The sequence below is a fragment of the Symphalangus syndactylus genome, chromosome 19 (assembly GCF_028878055.3).
Source record: "Symphalangus syndactylus isolate Jambi chromosome 19, NHGRI_mSymSyn1-v2.1_pri, whole genome shotgun sequence".
NCBI lineage: Eukaryota > Metazoa > Chordata > Mammalia > Primates > Hylobatidae > Symphalangus > Symphalangus syndactylus.
This window is the reverse complement of record NC_072434.2, coordinates 21479888-21495492: the sequence shown is the minus strand read 5'-3', so window position 1 is coordinate 21495492 and position 15605 is coordinate 21479888. Positions and strand designations below refer to the sequence as shown.

The 15605-nt window shown below is 47.0% G+C and overlaps 1 protein-coding gene across 6 annotated transcripts in view; it reads left to right on the top strand.

Moving 5' to 3' along the window:
• Positions 1 to 229: 229 nt before the first annotated feature.
• Positions 230 to 15605, top strand: part of NAV1 (neuron navigator 1) — a 288925-nt gene continuing 273549 nt past the window's right edge. For 4 of the 6 annotated variants that reach the window (XM_063613242.1, XM_063613240.1, XM_063613239.1 and 1 more), the window contains exon 1: positions 231 to 619. The gene's annotated coding sequence lies outside the window, so the exon portion shown is untranslated. Of the gene's footprint in view, positions 620 to 15605 lie in introns of all 6 variants that reach the window. The other 2 variants (XM_063613243.1, XM_063613244.1) reach the window with 2 other exon arrangements.

The following is a 15605-nucleotide window of genomic DNA, read 5'->3' as shown; positions in this document are numbered from 1 at the left end:
GGGTCCCCGGGCAAAGGAAAGGCTCAATTGTGCAAAGGCTTCCTGCCCTGCCAGCTCGCGGGTCCGCCACCGAGCAGCCGCCTTTCTGCGGCCAGCCTGGGAGGCGGGACGGGAAGGCGAAGGCAGCAAAGGGTTACGGGAATAGCTTTCCAATGACAAAGTCTGGAAGGGACCCATGCCTCCGCCCCTCTGCGGGTTAAACTGGCACAGTGCAGGGGGAGGAAAGCCAGAGCGATCGGAACGGATTCTCTCCTCCTACCCGCCCCCCGGCCGCCAGGCACTCCCCTCCCGGGCCCGCCGTGGAGGCAGCCGGCGTGTGCCTGGGGCAGCGGGTCACGAGGCTCCGCCCCGGCCGCCGGGCCCGAGGGGACGGCACTTTGTTCAGGATGCCGCCTCCCTCTTCATTGTGGGGCCGGGGCCGGCGGCTGCCCTAGTGCGGGGCCCGAGGCCGGAGTGCGCGGCGGACGCCAAGCCCGGTGCGAGGGGCCGAGGCGGCCTGGGGAGCCCCGGGAAACTTTGTGCTCGCGAGAAGCGGACCCCGCACGCGCGCTGCCCGGGGGGATGCGCGACTCTGCGCGGCGGCGGCGCGGACCCGGAGCCCGGGCGGACAGGCGCTCCGGTGAGTGGCCGGCGCGGGGCGGTCGCGCGGTCGCGGCGCTAAGGGTCTGCCGCTTCCCATTTTGCGAGGCTCGGTTGGCAGGTCCTGCGCGGCCGAGACCAAGCCCCGGGGTAGGGGAGGTTGGTGCCCGAGGGAGGCTGCGGGCTGGGCTTGGGAGAGGCGCTGGAATAAATAACAACCAAGATGCTCGCGGCTTCCGGGGAAGGTGTGTGCCCCTTCGAACCCTATGGGACTGACTGCGCGTTTGATTCTAGAGTTGACTCTCCGGGGGGGCTGCCTAACTTCAGTCCCTCTGAGCCTCAGTTTCCTTGTTGTGAAATACCCGCAATTTAAAGCGCGTTGAGATCTTATCATCAGGAGACACCAGGTGCTGCGTTCTTATACTCGCACCCACACGACAAGCACACACCCTACCCGCACCTCTGCCTTTCATTGAAGCAAGAGTTAACTCCTCCCATCCCAGCAGGAGCCAGCGGAACAGCTGGGGCAGGTGACCTTGCAGGCCGTTCCAGAAAACGTTCCCCGCACCCCCGGGATGCGCCGAGAAGCGCCCTCCCGCCAATCTCCCGGAGGCCGTCCTCTCTGGCGCCCGCCCAGTGCGTCTGGGAGCGGAGAAAGTGGTCCCGGAGGAGAGGGGAGGGAGGAGAACGCAGAAATTGGGTGATCACGGGGAGCTCACCTGAGAGCTCCCGAGGCTTGGGCTCTGGTCCCTGCTAATCCTCAGAGCCGATAAAAACTGGTCATTGGATAAAGAAGCAGCCAAGTCTGCAGCGGGCAGAGGGGAGGCAGGAACTGGACCGGACGCGAGTGGCGGGTGGCGGGGGCGGTGTGTAGGGGTGACGTCCACCCGGCAGAGAGGGTTCCTTGTCCCCCGGAGCCGAACACAGGAAAATCAGCTGGTGAGTCAATGGGACTTTGTTAGGATAGTCACAGGGCGCAGCTGGCGCCGGCTTAAGGGAAGAGCTGGAACCCCCCTTGATAACATGCTGTTTATCTGGCTTCCTGTTTCAATGATTGGGATACCATTGGCTCGTTCAAATTCAATGCTGAGAAGCCTGTGGGCACGTTCGTTCACTGTGCAAAAGCAGAGGGCTTGCCTGGGTTTTCATCTGTGGGCTAGCTCTTGTTCCCCCTACATGAAGTCCCCAGCAACTCACTTGTAATGGAACTGGAGACTTCGCAAAAAGAATGGCCTCCCCAGGAGGAGGATCTGACGATCTGACACTGCAGAGACCTTGGCTTCCTTTAGGCCAGAGATATGTATGATTCCAGCTTGCTTATAACATTTTTTTTTTTATCCTGCTTTGACTTTTTGTTGGTGTGTCTTTGGGATTGACCTAAGAAGGGAGACAGAGGGAACAGCTCTATGGATTTTGTCTTCTAAGATGAGCTTCCTGGTAGTATGTGCTTTCACCATCGGTTTTTAGGGGAAGTTTTCAATCATCAGTTTGTAGTTCTCTATCTGGCTGTGTTGCTAACCACCCGGATGATCAGAGAGCAAATAATTCCTCACTTCTCTGTCCTGGTTTTCACTTCCGTAAAGTGGAGCCAGGAAAAAATCGCTACTGTTGGAAGAATGAAGAAGGTTTTTCAGATTTGGGCTGCAGCCCCTAGGGTCTATTGCCTGAACTTTCCAGGTGAAAGAGAACACCAGGTGAAAGAGAATACCATTTCCAGGTGAAAGAGAACAGCCCCTGATCTGAACTTCTTCAGCAGTTTATCTGATTTCCCTTGGGGCAGGTCTCACATTCTGCTTTGCATTTTTTATTTTTGTTAATTGTCAGTGTGCCATGCTTTGTATTTTAGATATTTGGGTGTTTGTGCACATGGCCTATCTTCCTGTGAGTACCTTCCAGCCAAACACCCTATCTGACCACCCACAACACTCAGCACACAGTAGGCACTTTATAGATGTTTGCCAAACTAATAGAATTGGGGAGAAAAACTAAGTAGCATTCAAAGGCCTCCTATCTCACTTAAGTGCCATTTATTCATTCTTTGGGAGTTAATATGCTCCCCCAGACCCCCTCCACCTCTTTTTCCCTCAAAAGCAGTCCATAAAAATGTTGATTTGCCCATGGGTAGGTAGGCAAGCTTTGAATATTTGGGCTTTTTCTGGGATCTGGCTTCTTTAATAAACCTTGGCCTGGGGAAATTGAAAACAAGGATGCTGTTTTGGCCAGGTGCGGTGGCTCACGCCCATAAGACAGGCGGATCACCTGAGGTCAGGAGTTCGAGGCCAGCCTGGACAACATGGTGAAACCCTGTCTCAACTAGAAATATGAAAATTAGCTGGGCGTGGTGGCGGGCACCTGTAATCTCAGCTACTCGTGAGGCTGAGACAGGAGAATTGCTTGAACCCAGGAGGCAGAGGTTGCAGTGAGCCGAGATCATGCCATTGCACTCCAGCCTGGGGGCCAAGAGTAAAATGCCATCATTTTTTTTTTTTTTTTTAAAGAGTGCTGTTTTTCCTTCCTTGCCTAATCTAGCCCCCTCCTGAGTCCCTGTGAACCTCTGGTATCAACTCAGTTTGGGCCACTCAGTAGAAAGGAGTGGCCTAGAATAGAAAAATCTCCTATCCATCTTTTACAATTTGTCTCTCTTTTTGCCTATTTCCAATCAGTGTCACTTCCCTCTTCTTTTAAAGTTCTTTTGACTTCTTGAAGGGTTTGGCCTTTAAGAAAAACCAGAATGTCAAAGTTAAAAGGATCTCCACTCCTCCCAACCCCTGCCCTTCTCCCCTTTACAGGCAAGAATCAAGGCCCACTGAAGGGAAGGGATGGGCTCAGAGCTACACAACTGGGGTACTGCAGAAGCCGGCCTAGAATGCAGGGCTCCTGGCTTTGAGTTTAGGGCTCATTCCCTTTCAGCAAATCACTGGGAATTTTTATCTTCCTAGCATTTCCATCTCAGCAGATGTTACTTAGCTCTTAGCAAGAGAGAGGAACAGAAACATATTAGGGTCAAGACAGCCATCTCTATGATGGAACCATCTATCAGCTTTTCGAGTCTCTGGAACATGGAGAGCTAAGAAATGTGGCAATACTTAGCAAACACTTCGTCTTTCTGGCCCCTAGTCACACACAAAAAATAATAATTAAAAACACTTTTAGTTCCTTCTTCAACTTAAAAATACCACTCCAACTAGTCTAGCGAAAAACACCCTCCACAGTAAACCGTTTCCTGGGCCTAATCTGTTCCCTTAACCTCCTGGGAAGGCTGACTCAGGCCTGATTTCCTCCGAGAGGCCTGCAATTTTGCTTCCCAGCTTCCTGTGACTCTTGAGACGTGAAGCGAGGCAGGATGGCTGAGACCCAGACCACTCTGACCTGCCTGTGGATGTGGTTCAGGTTCTTACACATGTCCTGTGCAGTTCACACTACCATCGCCATCAAATCTATTTGCTCTACTTAATTTTAATATGAGATGGACTAATATGCATACAAAATTAAAGGCGCTGATGCATGTGCCTCTGCCAAGGACCATTACTAACAAGATGATTCCACTTCAAAAGACTGCAAGACTGTTCTGATATCCACTCCTCAGATGCTCTGAAAGCTTTCATAAATGGAATTGTTTCTTAATTTCCTTTTTGGCTTGTGCATTACTGGTGTGTAGAAACACAGCTGATTTTTGTGTGTTGATCTTGTCCCTTGCAATTTTGCTGAATTTATTAGCTCTAGTAGCTTTTTTGTTTCTGGATTCTTTGGGATTTTCTATACATAGGATCATGTCAACTGTGAATAGAAATAGTTTTGCGTCTTTCTTTCCAATTTGAATGATTTTTATTTATTTTTCTTGCCTAATTGCTCTGGCTAGAACTTTCAGTATAATGTTGAGTAGCAGTGGTGAAAGCAGACATCCTTCTCTTGTTCTTGATCTTAGGGGGATTTCTTGATATTAGCCTTTCACCAGTGAGTGTGATGTTAGCTGTGGGCTTTTCATAAATGTCATTTGCGTTGAGGAAATCATCTTCTATTTCTAGTTTTCTAAGCATTTTTTTAAATCACAAAAGGATGTTGAATTTTATGCCAAATGCTTGTTTTCTGTATCACTCGAGATAATCCTGTGGCTTGTTTTTTGTTTCTTTCATTGTATTAGTGTGGTGCATTACATTGATTGTTTTTCTTAAGTTGAACCACTCTTTTATTCCTGGGATAAATCCCTCTGAATTTTTTTTTTTATCTGCAAAGTTTCATTTTTTTTTCCTTTAAAAAGACAACAAAATTTGACTAAGTGCTAACATTTTACATTAGGATGGGTTGATGTATTTAATTATACTTTTCATTATAATTAGTGTACTTTAAACATTTAACAATTATATTGTGGTAAATATGTATAACCTACAATTCACTATTTTAGCCACTTCTAAATGTACAGTTCAGTCGCATTAAATGCATTTGCATGTTGTATATCCATCACCAGCAGCCATCTCTGGATCTTTTTTACCTTCCCAAACTTAAACTCTGTGCTCATTAAAGAGTAACTCTCCATTCCCCTTCCCTCCTTCCCAAGGCCCTGGCAACCACCATTTTACTTCCCATCTCTATGAATTTGTGAACATTTTTTAATAACTGGAAGTTAGGCATTAAAGGGTTAAAGGGCTTTATCTTCCTGTCTTCCAATTTCCCACCAACTCCCTCCAGCTGGAGGGGCCACCACTGGCCCTGATGCAGAGATGAACTGATTGCTGGTCATCCTGAGACTCAGAGGGCACCACGCCCAGCCTCAGCGCCAGCTTCATTTCCTCTAGCTCAGGGGTTCTCCATCCTGGTTGCACATTGGCACCACCTGGGGAGCTTTTAAAAATGACCAAGTCCTGGGCCCATCCCCAGAGATTCAGCTTCACTTGGTTTGGAATGTGGCTTCAGTGTCTGTCATTTCTAAAAGCTCCCTAGGTGATTTTGATGCACTGTGAGGGTTGAGCTGATTTACTCCCTGGAACCCTTGACTGGTCACAGCTTTCAATGACACAATTCCTTCCCCATCTGGTTGGTAATACTGACCCACTTTACATCCCTTCCCTGATTTTAAAATCCATTTGTAAATAGAATAAATGCCAACTTCCGTAAAATAAAACTTCCAAGTTGGAAAGAACCTTAAGTGTCATGTAGCTTTTTCTATTCTAGATACATCAAATCCCCCTAAAACATCCCCCTCAGAGGTCATCCAGCTTGGACACCTCTGTTGCTGGGGCATTCCCGCAACACTATGTTGAAATCATCTTATTCCATATTTGGACAGCTGTGTCTTTCAGAGTTCCTCCTTGTATTAATCTGTCATGGATATGACTTCCACCCATTGGTGAAACATCCCAAAAGCTTAGTGGGCTTCACCAAAATGCATCCCTGAATAAAGTGGAGGATATTCAAAATAAGTCATGCAGAATAAGTGTGATTGCCTACAGAGTGTCAGCCTTTCAATATTTGGGAACAACTACCATGCATCTGTACCCATATTTTCTTCTCTGGTCTCAGCAGCCCCACTTCCTTCATATTTTCACTGGATGTGTCCCCAGGTTTTTTCAAGGAAGGTTGATATATGATGTAATAGCAAGATTGTGGACCGTGACATAACTGAGACTTGAACTCAAGGTTCAAACATTGACTTTGCACCTGAAGTCCTTAGCAAGATGAGCATTTAGGAAATATTGGCAATTGAAATTATATCCTCCACATGAGCATCATCGCTGCACTCTGCGTGACCTTAGGCAGGCCATGGAATCTCTTAGAGACTCTGTTTCTTCCCCAGGAAAAGTGGAATGAAAATGCCTTACTCCTGGGACAATGTTTTCCAACTTGCCTCAGCTTTCAGTCCTAGCCTCTTCCCTCTCCTCCTCGCCACTCCACAACCCCACACCTGCAACAGTGATTCCTATGATCTGGCAATTTCCAAAAATACAGTCAAAGAGTGATTGCTTGAATCAAGTGAGACCATGTCAGACCGGACTCAGTCTCTGGGATGCTCAATGTGTGTGCTTAATAAATGCCAGATTTAATCTTTTTTCTTTTCTTTTTCTTTTTTTTTTTTTTTAATTTGAGACAGAATCTCTCTGTCTGTCACCCAGGCATGTAGCTTTTTCTATTCCAGATACATGTTGTCCAGGCTGGTCTCAAACTCTTGGCCTCAAGTGATCTGCCTGCCTCTGCCTCCCAAAGTGTTGAGGATTACAGGCATGACCCACTACGCCCAACCTCATCCTATTTCTTACTCACCTTCCTCATTATATGCATCACCCTTAAAATGATAGTTTCTCTTGTTTGAAGGTGTCATGTCCAGAATGAGGTGCACCACTCCATTTATGAGCTTACTGGCACAGGTTAGCCATAGGCAGATCACCTATTTATTATCAGATAGACAAAGCAGATTTTCTTTTCAATTTGTAGATTGCCCCTGAAAACCAGAGAACTGGGCTGACGCAGAAGGGATAAATGAAGGCATAAAAGAACGAGAGTCTGACTGTATCTTTGCTCTTTACTGTTTGTTGTTTAGTTATTTCATCTTGTTTTGGTGTTATCTAATTTTTTGGTAGACTTCAAGCATAGCATAGAATAGGTCTATAATAAATGATTGCAAGAGTCAGTTGCCAGTGCCTTTTTCCCAGTTCATTGGTGCAGATAATTGAGTTGACTGGGAAGGAATATCTGGGTTCTGGGTAATGCCAAGATACCAACTGCTTTCTTCCTGCTTTTCCTTTGACAAAGGAGAGACAGCTGATGAGACACACGGTTAGGGGGCCCCAGCCAGGACCCACACGAAGCAGCTACCTGCCTTGTCTCTCATCTGGGACCATTCTGTACGGCCCCTCTGGCTCTCCTTCCCCAGAGCTTCAGGAGGAGGGCTGGATTGCATGGCACACCCTGCACTGTTGTGTGCTGCCTGTTGGACCCCAGCTTTTTGTGCTCTTCATCACCCTCTGGGTATAGTCTGCTTTACCAAGTAGATTTAGAAGGTGTCAGCCACACTTACCCCTACCTCACTGGGTGAGTCTGTGGAAGCTGCACCCTCAGGGCCCATGCCTAGTTCCCAGGGGGAGGGGAAAGGGCTACATGACAGTTAAGGTGCTTTCCTGTGGTGGAAGTTACCCCCACACCCAAGGTTTTATTTTGAAAACTGTCAGGTAAGTAGAGAAGGTGAAAGACTGACTAGTACGATGAATGTCTACATTCACTGATTGTTGACATTTTGCTAGATTGCTCTCTATATAGATCAATATATATAATATTTTTCTGAGCCATTTAAAAGTAATTTGTTGCCAGGCCCAGTGGCTCACACCTGTAATCCCAGCACTTTGGGAGGCCAAGGTGGGTGGGTCACGAGATCAGGAGATCTAGACCATCCTGGTCCAACGTGGTAAAACCCCGTCTCTACTAAAAATACAAAAATTAGCCAGGCATGGTGGTGGGTGCCTGTAATCCCAGCTACTCAGGGGGCTGAGGCAGGAGAATCACTTGAACCAGGGAGGCAGAGGTTGCAGTGAGCCGAGATGGCACCACTGCACTCCAGTCTGGGAGATAGAGCAAAACTCTGTCTCAAAAAAAAAAAAAAAAAGCAATTTGTTGACATCATGATACTTAACCCTTCAACACTGAAGCATGTTATTTCCAAAGAACAAGGACTTTTTTTTTTTTTTTGAGATGGAGTTTCGCTCTTGTTGCCCAAGCTGGAGTGCAATGGCACGATCTCAGCTCACCGTAACCTCCGTCTCCCAGGTTCAAGCGATTCTCCAGCCTCAGCCTCCCGAGTAGCTGGGATTACAGGCGCACGCCACCATGCCTGGCTAATTTTTTTGTAATTTTAGTAGAGACAGCGTTTCTCCATGTTGGTCAGGCTGGTCTCAAACTCCCGACCTCAGGTGATATGCCCACCTCGGCCTCCCAAAGTGCTGGGATTACAGGTGTGAGCCACCACACCCGGCCAAACAAGGACATTCTTCTATGAAGCTACAGTATCATAGTCATACCCATTAATACTGGATTTAACAGAATTGTTTAATATATGGCCATAATCAGATTTTCCAGTAGTTTCCCAAATGCCTTTTTGAGAGTGCTGTATACTTTTTCTCAATCCATAGCCTGCTGAGTTAAGGCCTAAATCGAAATTTTCTCTCTCAGCAAAAGGGAAATAAGGTCATGATCCCTAAAATTGGGATAGTGATCCACAGGAGGAGAAGCACTTTGACTTATATCATTTCATGTAATCGTTTCAACAACTTGGCGAGATAGGTACTAGTATTCTCTCTATTTTACTGGTTAGGAAATTGCAGTTCAGAGAGTTATCTAAGTTGCCCAAATAGTATGAGCCATTATTACCATTCCATGCTACATGTCATATGTAATGATAGAAAAATAAGAGGTTATATTTGTAAAAACCTGCATCATTCACATTCCACACATTCTGTATCCTCTTCACTAGGTCTTTTTTTAAAATTATTATTATTTTTTGAGATGGAGTCTTGCTCTGTTGCCCAGGCTAGAGTGCAGTGGCATGATCTCGGCTCACTGCAACCTCCACCTCCCAGGTTCGAGCAATTCTCTGCCTCAGCCATCCGGGTAGCTGGGATTACAGGCATATGCCATCATGCCCGGCTAATTTTTGTATTTTCAGTAGAGACGGGGTTTCACCATCTTGGCCAGGCTGGTCTGGTACTCCTGACCTTGTGATCTACCCACCTCGCCCTCCCAAAGTGCTGAAATTACAGGCGTGAGCCACTGTGCCTGGCCCACTAGGTCTTATGAGGTGTTAGCACATGCTATGCCGTCCCCATTTGACAGAGGAGGAAAGTGAGGCTCTAAGGCTGGGATTTAATAATATTTATGTAGTCATGATCATGTAAATGACATTTACTGATAATCTTTAAGCAGAGCTCAATATACTTAGCTGTAGTTGCTGGGCAGGCTGTAAATAGCTATCAATAAAGGTGTAACTGCCAAGGCAGGAGGATTGCTTGAGGCCAGAATTCAAGACCAGCCTGGGAAACCTAACAAGACTCACCCCCCAATCTGTGCAAAACATTAAAAAATTAGCTGGGCATGATGGTGCATGCCTATAGTATGGTCCTCCTGCCACAGCTACTTGGGAAGCTGATGCAGGAGGATCAATCACTTGATCCCAGCCAGGAGTTTGAGGTTGCAGTGAGCTATGATTGCACGACTGCACTCCAGCCTGGGTGACAGAGCAAGATCCCATCTCTTAAAACAATAAAAATGGCCGGGCGCGGTGGCTCACGCTTGTAATCCCAGCACTTTGGGAGGCCGAGGCGGGCGGATCACGAGGTCAGGAGATCGAGACCACGGTGAAACCCCGTCTCTACTAAAAATACAAAAAAATTAGCCGGGTTTGGTGGCGGGCGCCTGTAGTCCCAGCTACTCGGAGAGGCTGAGGCAGGAGAATGGCGTGAACCCGGGAGGTGGAGCTTGCAGTGAGCCGAGATTGCGCCACTGCACTCCAGCCTGGGTGACAGAGCGAGACTCCGTCTCAAAAAAAAAAATAAATAAATAAAAATAAATAAATAAGTGAATATAGGTGTTACTGACTGAAGAAGAGAGGTAGAAGAGGGAAAAGGAGGGTCTCAAATACTCTCCTCTTCTACCGAGGGGATTCAAGAGTCTGTCAAAGTGTTAGAAAACAAGAAACCAAATTTTAAGATCAAAGGTACAAGATAACTCATAAAAGTAACTAAAATCAAATATTAGGAGGAAGAAAAGGAGAAAGAGAGTCGGGTTTAGTGTAAGTGCTCTAAACTTGTCTAACTTCTTTAGTAATGATAGATATTGTCTACAGGTGACAAAACAGGGAATAGTTATTAGTATGTTATCTAGAGTTTACATGGATAACCACCAAAGGAGCTAATAAGAGAAAACTATTTGGACAATAGAATGGAGTTGGGAAGAGGTGGGACAGGAAACTGTTGCTTGTTATTATAAGGTCTTCTGTACAATTTGATGATGACCACCCAAAATAGTAGTGAGGAAGGCAAGCTTTAGATTCAGATATTCTAGTTTCCTTTCTTTCCTTTCTTTCTCTCTTTCTCTCTTTCTGTCTTTCTTTCTTTCTTTCTTTTTTTAGACAAGGTCTCACTCTGTCACCCAGGCTGGAGTGCAGTGGAACAATCACAGCGCATTGCAGCCTCAACCTCCCCAGGCTCAGATGATCCTCCCACCGCAGCCTCCCAAGTCGCTGGTTTTACAGGCATGTACCACCACGCCTGGCTAATTTTTGCATTTTTTGTACAGACAGGGTTTTGCCATATTGCCCAGTCTGGTCTCAAACTCTTAGGCTCAAGCGATCCACCTGCTTCAACCTCCCAAAGTTCTGGGATTACAGGCACACGCCAATGCGCCTGGCCTTCTGGTTTCTAAATACATAGAGGTGAGCAGGACAAAAGGTGCCTGGCCTGGGAGGAAGCTTTTCTGCAGAGAAAGGACTGTCTTAAGACCTGTGTGCCGGCCGGGCTCAGTGGCTCACGCCTGTAATCCCAGCACTTCGGGAGGCTGAAGCGGACAGATCACGAGGTCAGGAGATCGAGACCATCCTGGCTAACATGGTGAAACCCCGTCTCTACTAAAAATACAAAAAAATTAGCCGGGTGTGGTGGCAGGCACCTGTAGTCCCAGCTACTCGGGAGGCTGAGGCAGGAGAATGGTGCGAACCCAGGAGGTGGAGCTTACAGTGAGCCAAGATCGCGCCACTGCACTCCAGCCTGGGCGACAGAGCAAGACTCCGTCTCAAAAAAACAAAAAAACCAAAAAAACGACAAAAAAAACCTGGGTGCCCACTGGGCATGCTCACCCAGAAAGAGCCCCAGAATAGAGCATGCCCAGAAGGATGCACCCACACCCTACATCCCACGTGAATTGCTAAATTTTTGTTGTAATTTAAAAATACATATATAATTTCGCTTTTTTTTTTTTTTTAAGAGACAGGGTCTCAACCTGTCACCCAGGCTGGAGTGCAGTGGCACCAATGCAGCTCACTGCAGCCTTAACTTCCAGGGCTCAAGTGATCCTCCTGCCTCAGCCTCCTAAGCAGCTGGGACCACAGGTGCCCGCCACCACACCCGGCTAATTTTTGTATATTTTGTAGAGACGGGGTCTCACTATGTTGCCCAGGTTGGTCCCAAACTCCTGGCCTCAGGATTGCTTCCCACCTTGGCCTCCCAAAGCATTTGGATTACAAGTGTGAGCCACCATCCTTGGCCTATAATTTCACTTTTAAAAGTATTTGGTTATCAGCAATTCATTTATTAATAATTTTAAATTGGCCATTTATTGGTAACCCTGAACATATGCAGAAATTACTGGATCAGAAGAAAAATTTTACCTATAAGTTATTTTCAAATAGAATGCATTTTTGTGAAAGCTAAAGTTAAGTATTGAAGAAGTTGACACAATGTTACATTTTATACATGTTTGAAGAAATCCTGATTAACTTCAATTTTGTAGTTTTATGTTTGTATTTTGGAACCCAGGGCCTCTGAAAAGCTCCTCGGCTCTGCCCCTTCTGTCCTGGGAACATGTAGGGTGGGTGGTCTGTGTATGGCCCTGAAGGTGTCTCTCGGCAAATGTTTGAGACCCACACCACTCTGGAGCAGTCACAACCTGACCCTGAGGATGGAGGTTGGCTTGACTGAAGTTCCATGACCTAAATCCCATCCTGCTATCAGAGTTCTTCCTCAGGCCTTCACTGCAAAGGTTCCTTCGGTCTACTCTATGGTCCATGCTGAATGACTTCATATCCATCCTCTCGTTTACTCTTCATGGCAACCTTATGAGGTGGGCAGGACAAATATTTCCCTTTCTGTAGATGTCAAAATTGGACTCAGAGAGGCTAAGTAACTTACCCAAAGCCACATAACTTTAGGGAATGAGTTGGGGAACCCAAGTCTTCCAACTCCTGGTTGGTCTTTGTCCTTTCCAATACACTCCAGGGTCATGTATAGCAGAAGGGGCCAGTGGACTGGTGTCTTTCTTTTTCTTTTTCTTTTTTTTTCTTGAGAAAGGCTCTTACTTTTTTGCCCAGGCTAGAGTGCAGTGATGCAATCATAGCTTACTGTAGCCTCAACCTCTCAGGCTCAAGTGATCTTCCCATCTCAGCCTCCTGAGTACCTGGGATTACAGGAGCACACCACCATACTTGACTAACTTTAACATTTTTTGTAGAGACAAAGTCTCGCTATGTTGCCCAGGCTGGTCTGGAACTCCGAGGCTCAAGTGATCTTCCCATCTCGGCCTCCCAAAGTGCTGGGATTACAAACATGAGCCACCTCGCCCAGCGCCACAGTGTCTTTAATGGCTCATAGAACTTAACCACAGACATCATGTCTGTTATACAAATGCAGAAATCATATTGAGCTTTTAAATTTACTTTGTTATCGCATTATTTTGACAAGTCCTTAAGATTTATTTTTCAATAAAAGCTACTTTAAAGTACATCACCAATTTTATCACTCCTGCTCATTTTTACCCAGTCAAAAAAACAATGTAAAAGTGTTATGTTTTGAGGTTCTGTTTCTCATTTTCTCATTGGAGTTGAAAATTACCATTGTGCATGAATTTAGGCCTGTGTTAGGCTGGCAACTCATTAAAACTCCTCTGCTTTTTAGCTGGTCTGGAGCTAATAAGCCGGCCCCTCCCAATTTACACATCTCCTGTGAGATCCAGTGTCTCTCTGTCACTCATTACCAATCTCTTTACTGAATGTCATCACAAAGATGCCACATCACCCCTCTTAGTCATCTCCCCACTTCCTCCTGCTGGCCATGGCCAGAAAGAAATCAGGGGCCGTAGGGAGGTCTAGAAAGTGACCACAGAGTTGGGGGTGGCTGTGGGAAGTGGATGGGAATGGCCACTGCTGAGCTGGCCACAGAGACTGTGACAAAGACAAAGGCCTCTGTGTTTGGGATGGCAGGGAGGGGGCCAGAGGCCGAGTCGAGGCCGGCATGCTGATAGTCTGGGAAAGGCCTCCCAGGGCAGAGGAAAGCCCACGAGGCCACTCTGAGTTGGCCGCTCTTAGCACTTGGAAGTAGCTTAGTTGGGTCCTGGTACACAGTAGGGGCTCAGCAAACATTTGTTGATTGATTACTTGGCAGGGTGGCGGGGTTGAGGGTAAGGGATGCCTTTAAGCTGAGGTAGGTAAGGGAATGTCCTTTCCCTTTCTCCTGCCCACGGGAGCACTGTAGGTGCTGAATTTCCCTGGCTTGTTTACAGGCCACCTTTTTGCTTCCTCGACCTCTCCCTGACATTGGGCCTCTGACGCATGTGGGGTAATGCACAGGCTTTGGAGTCAGCCTGACCCGGGTTCCTACAACCTCCCTGAGCCTCAATTTTCTCGTCTGTAAAATGGGGGCAATAATACTCAGGCCAGGGAATTGTGAAGATCATCCTAGAAGGTGTTAAGCACCCTCTGGCCTAGAACCAATGTTGGTCATTCTCATGGTCCTTAATCTGGATGCCCCGTGGCTCACTGCACCCCCATGTATAAAATAAATTCTTGATCCACTGAACGTACACCAGACAGGCAAAGGGATGGAGCGAAGCCAAGGATGCCTCATTTAGCTCCAGCCATGCAGACTATGCTTCAGGGTAGATTTATCCCCAAATGGATGTTTACGTATCAGACGGGGGATGCTCAAAGTCTGAGGGTCAGATGGATGGATGGAAGGGTTGTCTGTGGTGCTGGCTCTAAGATATATGGTCCCTCGGGCCCCTCTGGGCTCCAGATTGCAGGCCTCCAGGGGACGAGGGGGGCAGAGTGGCCTGGGGTTTTGTTTGGCAACACTGGCCTATTATCTGGCCCAGGCTGTGTTTCCAGGGCATTATAAATAGCACTCACTTCACTCTGGAAGGAGGAGCCGCAGATGTGGCTGAGGCAAAATATATGGGAAGGTGGGAGATTTGAAATGATAAACTTGAGGCTTGTGGGTGAAAATACAGGCTGGGGCCATCTCCATGGCAATAGGACACCAGGGAGGGCTCAGCCTGGATACCTCTGAGGTGAAGGCCTGACTCACAAAGCCAGACAGAGCCTGTGCTCAGTGGCCCATGGGCCAGGGCTGCCGGCTCTATTTGCTTCCATCTGCCTCTTTGCAGAGAGCCTGGGCTGCTGCCTAAACTCAGCCAGAGGAGTGAACAGAGCTTGAGCCAGATTTCAGGTCTCGAGAGAGAAGCAGGAGAAAATGTGAGGGTCTGTTCACCTGCAACTGGTCAGCCACTGTGTGTTCCAACCGAGAAGGAGGGAATCCTTTTCTCTTCTTTTATTCTATTCTCTTCTATTTTAATTGAGGTATAATTTACAAACAGTGAAACGCACAGATCGATGTGTTTTTGACAAATGAATATGCCCATGTGACCCACACCCGATCCAGATAAGGAACATTTCCATCAACCCACAGAATTTCCCTCCTGTCCCTTTTGTCAATGCGCTCCCACCCACTGTCTCCGTGTTCTGATTCGTATCATCATAGATTAGTTTTGCCTGCTCTTGAACTTCATATAAATGGAATCATGTGGTAGGTTCTATTTTGTGTCTGGCTTCTTAGCTCAGCATAATGTTTTTGAGATTCATCCATGTTGAATGATGTATTTTGCTTCTTTTAATTTCTGACGTATGAATGTGCCACAGTTTGTTTATTGGAGGAAACTTGAGATTCCTTTCATTGCAGTAGGATTCACATCTATCCAGTATCAACAGAGTATCTGCCAGGGTTTTGAGAGTTAAGCTGGTCGGTCCTTAGTGGATGTTTAAAGTGTTCAATGTCACCTTCTTTGTTCCCAGACAACTTCCCCATTTCTGTGTCTTGCTGTAAAAGACCATAATGCCTTTTCTTCCCTCCATGGAATGGAGCTGCCTTTATCTCCTGGAGCTGGGAAGTTCAGATCATTTGTAGAGGGGCCGCTGGTTTCCCCACAAGACAGAATGTTATTCTCTAATCTGAATTGAGCTGACACGTGTCGACAGACAGGGGTGTTCTGGCCCTGCATGTGGG